This window comes from Chrysemys picta, chromosome 22, assembly GCF_011386835.1.
Source record: "Chrysemys picta bellii isolate R12L10 chromosome 22, ASM1138683v2, whole genome shotgun sequence".
NCBI lineage: Eukaryota > Metazoa > Chordata > Testudines > Emydidae > Chrysemys > Chrysemys picta.
The window spans coordinates 5,957,222-5,963,969 of record NC_088812.1 but is presented as its reverse complement, the minus strand read 5'-3'; positions in this window follow the sequence as shown (position 1 = coordinate 5,963,969).

Genomic DNA, 6,748 nt, shown 5'->3' with positions numbered 1-6,748 from the left:
TGTCTGATAACACTTGTGCTCCTCAGTCCTCCAGCAGCACACCCTCTCACTCTCAGCTCCTCACACTCACACCACAAACTGAAGTGAGCTCCTTTTAAAACCCAGGTGCCCTGATTAGCCTGCCTTAATTGATTCTAGCAGCTTCTTCTTAATTGGCTCCAGGTGTCCTAAATTGCCTGCCTGCCTTAACTGGTTCTAGCAGGTTCCTGATTACTCTCGTGCAGCCCCTGCTCTGGTCACTCAGGGAACAGAAAACTATTCATCCAGTGACCAGTATATTTGCCCTCTACCAGACTCCTGTACCCCACTGGTCTGGGTCTGTCACAATAGTAAGAGAGCCAAAAAAGTGCCACCATGGCTAAACCACAAAGTAAAAGAAGCAGTGAGAGGCAAGAAGGCATCCTTTAAAAAGTGGAAGTTAAATCCTATTGAGGAAAATAGAAAGGAGCATAAACTCTGGCAAGTGAAGTCTAAAAATATAATTAGGAAGGCCAAAAAAGAATTTGCAGAACAGTTAGCCAAAGACTCCAAAAGTAAGAGCAAAATACATCAGAAGCAGGAAGCCTGCTAAACAACCAGTGGGGCCACTGGACGATCGAGATGCTAAAGAGGCACTCCAGGACAATAAGGCCATTGTGAAGAAGCTAAATGAATTCACACCTGTTCTTCTATTTTCCACCCATATGTCTCACAACGATTACGGTGACCAGTGTGACACAGGCTTTCATTAGCACCCTCACGTGGCATGCTTTGATGGACTAGTATGTCCAAGGGGATCCATGTAACCCCAATGTGCCCCTGTGCCCCCTACTGGTTGGCATCAGCAGGGACTTAGGTCACAGATAGATTTCTGGATTACATGGCAACCTGCCAGGAAGAATTTTTCCCTATTATTCTGTGTGTAGGCTCTGAGCAGAACACCCTGCACAGGGGCGAGGGGTCGGGGGTGGGCTTGGGCTGGGTCTTGCCTGGTGTGAGAGATCAGGGGGGGATGCAGTTAAGTGAAGCAGCGAGTTCCCAGCGGGCACTCTTGAGCATTTATTTTAGTTGCACTGAGCAGTCACTTTACAACATTGGTGATGAGGAAAAACGTAAGACTGGCAACTTATAGGAAAATGGAAACCTGGAGCCAGTAATTTCCTTGCAAATGAGATTATAAATAAAAGACAAATGGAGGGATATTCCTCAGGGGCTGCTTAAATCAACCTACTCCCTCTTCAGGAGTTTGTTACGCTCCCAGGAAGCAGGAGGTAAAACTTGGGAAGATCTGCAAGAGATCTGAACAGAGCAAACACAGACACCACAGCCAAGCGTTACCGTAGAACATTGCAAGTGTCACGGCAGAGTGAGGAGGTGAAACCGTAGCTGTGTATGTGGAAGAGCTAAAACTATTAGCTGACTAGCGCTCAGTTGGAAATGTCCTATGTGCTGCAGGGCACATTAGTAACACCACAAACCAATGGGGGAATTCAAAGCTGATTGCTGGCAGAAGGGGACGTAACTTGGCCCAAAGCAACAGACTGAGCAACAGCAATGGAGGCAGCAGTGAAAAAATGTACAATCTTTGCACCTAAAATTGAGGGACAATCACAGTGACTCAGACATCAGTTTGTAACTTTAAAATGGCAGCCTCTCAAACCCCGGAGGGCAGGGCCTGATTTACAGCTTATGAGTCCCTAGGCACAGCATCTTCAGCGATTGTGACGTTCCCCTCTGGTGTTTTCCGGACCGGTGATCTGCTAGACCTCTCCAATCCTCGACTCTGGGAGCCAGCCTTATCCCGCTCTGCTGTGAGAACCCCACTCCTGGGCTGTTCACGCACAGCCTCTGGCATGTAAGCTGCTCCCAGCTACTTGCAAGCGAATGACACTAGCCAATATCTCTGGTCCCAGACACAACCCTAGGAACCTCCCTCTTGCAGTGTCCAGTAATGCCCGCTGGACTCTGCAAGCTTATATGAGTTCACCAATTTAACAAAGAAATTGATATGTACCCAGCTTGTTATCCCAAGGGGAGCTGTTGACACACTTCAAACCAAATGCACTGCTTCAGGTAGCATAAACAAACAGATTTATTAACTATAAAGGTAGATTTTAAGAGATTATAAGTCAAGGCATAACAAGTCCGAGTGGTTACCAAAAGAAAAGGAAGTATAAGCACGCCGTCTAAACTCTCAACCCTATTAGACTGGGCAGCAACTAGATTAAGCAGTTTTTCTCACCCCACTGGATATTGTCATCCTTAGTATACAGGTTTGTTCCTTAAACCTGGGCCAATCTCCTGTGCTGGAGTCTTGTCTTATTCTCAGTGTCTTGGTTGCTTGCAGCAGAGGTGGGGGCAAGAGAAGGGGCCGTATGTGTCCATTCTGCCCGTTTTATACTCTCAGTCCATGTGCTTGTAGAACGCAAGTCCAGGCATGTCTGGGGGGCATTGCTGACTCTCTCCAAGCAAGGTTGAGCAATTCCCCTGGTGTGGCCTCATGTAGATGAGTTGTTACATACATCACATTGTACATTGCATACATCGCATTGTAGCTCCCTGGCTGGACAATGGCTGTTGATGGGTTGATTGACACCCCACCCGGGTGTTGGCTACTTTCCTTGCTGTTGCCTCTGGGGAGCGAATATCTGGCTGATTCCCCCACTTACAGCATGTTTTAGTGACAGCCATACAAAACAATTCTCATAACTTCATATGCATTAATGATATACATATATGGATAGAGAAATGACTTTCAGCAGATCATGACCTTTCCCCTGATACCTTACAAGGCCTGCTTTCTATGCAAGATCACGATTATATGAAAATGAGTAATATGGGGGTTATAACACGCTCCCCCAAGGTACAGAATGTCACGGCCCCACAAACACACACCACAGGGAAATGCGGCTAGTGAACATGGGGGTTGGGAAGAGATAAAAGTGGGCGGGAGAGTGTTGGGAACAGAGCCAGATTACGGGACAGCATTTCGCTGAGCTGCTGGTAAATTTAACACTGGCTCAGATTTCCCCCGGATCTTGAGTTTGGGCCACATGCCAGGAAACCCAAGGAAAACGGAAGCACTTGATTTCAAGTAAAGCTCTGTGGGGTGTGTGTGTGTGTGTGTGTGTGTGTGTGTGTGTGTGTGTGTCACTTGACCTCTATCAAAGAAACCCAGGTTCTATTTCTCTGCTGCTAAGTGACCCTGGGCCTGTCCTGCCAGCTCCCCGTGCTTCAGTTTCCCCAAGTGTAAAATGGGGTGAGCGATACTCACCTCCTTTGCAATGTGCTCTAAGCGCTAATTATTGTGCTGCACAAACACCTACTGAGACTCGGTCCCAACCCTGACGAGCTCCCAGACTAACCGGACGAGCCCAGAATGAGAGGGGGAAGATAAGGTACAATGCGGGGTGGGGACTCAGCCAGCGTCAGTGGCCAAGCCTGAAAGAGACCCCAGGTCTGTGGAGTGCGATGCTGTAACCATTGGACCAACCTTCCTGTTAATCAGAGAGGCTGGGCTGCCATTTATCCCTGCGGGAGTTGGCCAGGCGCCCTTTCCCATCCCCCCTCAATCCCCCCCATTGTGCCTTTGGGGCTTTACACAACAAAAATACCACAATCCAGCTGGACCCAGCTTGGTGCACGTTCACCAACGCGTGAAGCCCGGTACACACCCCCGGCTGCTCTGGCGGCATCTAAACCAGAACACGGGGAGCACTAAGCGAGGGCTCACGTTATTTAAAGGGATACTGCCCTATTCCTGTACATTGCCAGCCCCCCCTCCCCGCAGCCCCGCTCCCACCCGAGCCCTGTTCCCCAGGTGTAACATCCTGAGCAGATGTCTCCTTGGCCAGAAAACCAAATTGCTTAAAGAAGCCCCACCAGGCCAGAAAGGTCTTTCACCTCCTTGCCGCACCTGGGAACAGGAAGCCCATCTCTGACGCTGGCATCTCCATGCCAGGCACAGGGCAGCTCCAAGAGAATGCTTCGACCACAGCTGGGAAAGGAAATAAAGTCCCTGTTTTGAATCCATTCATTCTCTATTTATTTTAAAAAAAAAAAGTGAGATCACTAACAAGGTAGCCCGGGTGGAGTGGGGGAGGATGGATGGACAAGGACACATTGTTTATTGTAACCACACTACAAATCAAAGCTGTTTGAATGACAGCCTTCTGTTGCTTGCGCCATCCTCTGGAGTGGAGTAGCTGCGTGCCTCGAGCCTCTCCCCCAGCCCTGCCCCGCCCCTGCGTTCTTGGGCATCTGGGTGAGGAGGATATTGAACTTGGCGGGGAGGGCAGGTGGTTATACAATGGATGCAGCGGCGATCTGTGCTCTTGTTGCCTTTCCTGCAGCTACACCAGACACTTGATCATGTCCATTTGCTCCCCCATTAGCCTCAGCATCTTCTCCTGCATGGTATGATCACGCTCACTGAATGCTTTCCTGGCCTCTGCCACTGAATGCCTCCATGCATTCAGCTGGGCCCTGTCAGTGCAGGAGGACTGCATGAGCTCGGAAAACATGTCATCGCGAGTGCGTTTTTTTCACCTTCGAATCTGTGATAACCTCAGGGATGGAGATGATACGGGGAGCATAGAAATATTTGCACCTGCAGGGGAGATAAAAGGAAGAGACATTTATGAGAACAAAAGGGAGACTCTTCCACAGTGAATCAAGCAATTCACAGCAGACATCAAATGTGCTTTAGGTACAAGATCACATTTGCCTTTTATATTGAGTGCCTGCCGGTATGGTGACACATCACACACGGCTGGGCAACTGAATTCGGTTTCCAGGCAGCCATGGTAAGCCAAAGGGTCTGTGGGGTTGGCTTCTTCCGCCTTCATAACATGTGGGAATGGTTTCAAACTGCAGCGCCCTCCTTTCCCATAGCAAGCAATGCCGGTTGGGTTTACCGTTTAAAAGGAGGGGTTGCGGTTTTGGGGTGGATGTGCATCACACCCCTCCTCCTCACACCCCTCCCCGAGAGCTGGTAGCTGTGTCGGTGGGAGAAGTTCTCCTGAAAAACACAGCGGTGTCTACACAGGAGGTCAGGTTGGTATAACTACATCGCATAGGGGGTTGGTTTGTGTGGATTTTTCACCCCCCTGAGCGATGTAGTTATACCAATATAGGTCTGCAAAAAGAACAGGAGTACTTCTGGCACCTTAGAGACTAACACATTTATTTCAGCATAAGCTTTCGTGGGCTAAGGTCTGTAGTTCAGACCAGACCTCAGTTATATACATGGTGGTGGCAGCATCAGCAGCTGAGGAATTTCTCGATGCCATCTCCCCACCTCCCAGCCCTCCGGTGGGAGTTGAACTCACATGAATGCTCTGAACTCTGGGCCTTCGCCGACCAAGGACAGCAGCTGTGAGTGGGGTGCAGGGGAGGGAAAGGGCAAAGGCAGGAATCCCCACCCCAGAAATGACCAGGGGGCGGGGATCTCCATAGCCTGATGGGGGAGGAAGGCCATTGGGCACCCCTCCCCCCAGACGCTTGCTCTGGGCCCTACCTGGTGAGGGCCCACTGCCTGGGCCCATCTCCTCCCTGCAGAGCTTGGCCGCAATGCTTGTCTTCTTGATGCTGTGGAAGGGGGCAGCATGGGGCAGGGGTCGCTTGCTGGAGGATTCTCTGTGACTTGAAGTCTTTAAATCATGATTTGGGGACTTCAACAGCTGAGTCAAGGGAGAGAATTATTCCAGGAGTGGGTGGGTCAGCTTTTGTGGCCTGCATCATGCGGGAGGTCAGACTAGATGATCATAATGGTCCCTTCTGACCTTAAAGTCTGAGTCTGAGGTGTCTGTATCCGGGGGTGTGGGCTCTCCCTAAAGAGTCCCAGATGCCATTTGACCCTCTCCCTCCTCACTGTGTAAAGGCAGAGCTGATTAGATACACTGGAGAATCTTTGTTTTGTTAAGTGAGCGCTAGAGCTGAAATCACTGATAGCCAGGTCTAGCCGCTGAGCCTTAGGGCCCATCTACACTTAACACGTTGCATCGGCACAGCTGCACCGAGGCAATTGTGCCGCTGTGGCACTTTAATGGAGACGCTCTAAACTGATGGGAGAGAGCTTCTCCCATCAGTGTAGTTAATCCACCTCCCTGAGCGGCGGTAGCTGTGTCGATGGGAGAAGCTCTCCTGCCAACACAGTAGTGTCTACACAGGGGGTCAGGTTGGTATAACTACTGTGGAAGTAGAGAAAGAACTGACAGGGATTTGAAGGGGATTTCATATTTAAACAGTCCCCTTGTGAGAGCAAGAGTCAGACTAGCTGTTACCCTAATAACGCGAGATTTGTAGAAGTGAGGATTGTGTGAGGTGAGTGGGAAAGAGCTGTATGAGAAGTTGTTGAGACCTTGTGTTAGATAAGTATGGAATGTAGACCATAGTCTAAATTGTTGAGGAAAATAAGATATCAGGATGACATATGTATAAACAAAATACAGCTGTCACCCTTTGATACATACAATAACGGATATAAATGCTTGCTGTAATTGTTTACCTGGTGAGAGACCTGTTCTGCTCTCTCCCGCCACATAATTGCTAGAGAAAATAAAGTATCTGACTTGCTGCACCCAATCTGAGAGTGAGAACTCTGTTTTTCTCCGACACTACGTCGCACAGGGGGCGGGTGTGTGTGGATTTTTCTTCCCTCTGAGCAACATAATTATACCAATGGAGGTCTGTAAGTCAGACCAGACCTCAGTTGTACACATGGTGGTGGCAGCAGCAGCCGAGGCATTTCTCAATGCCATCTACCCTC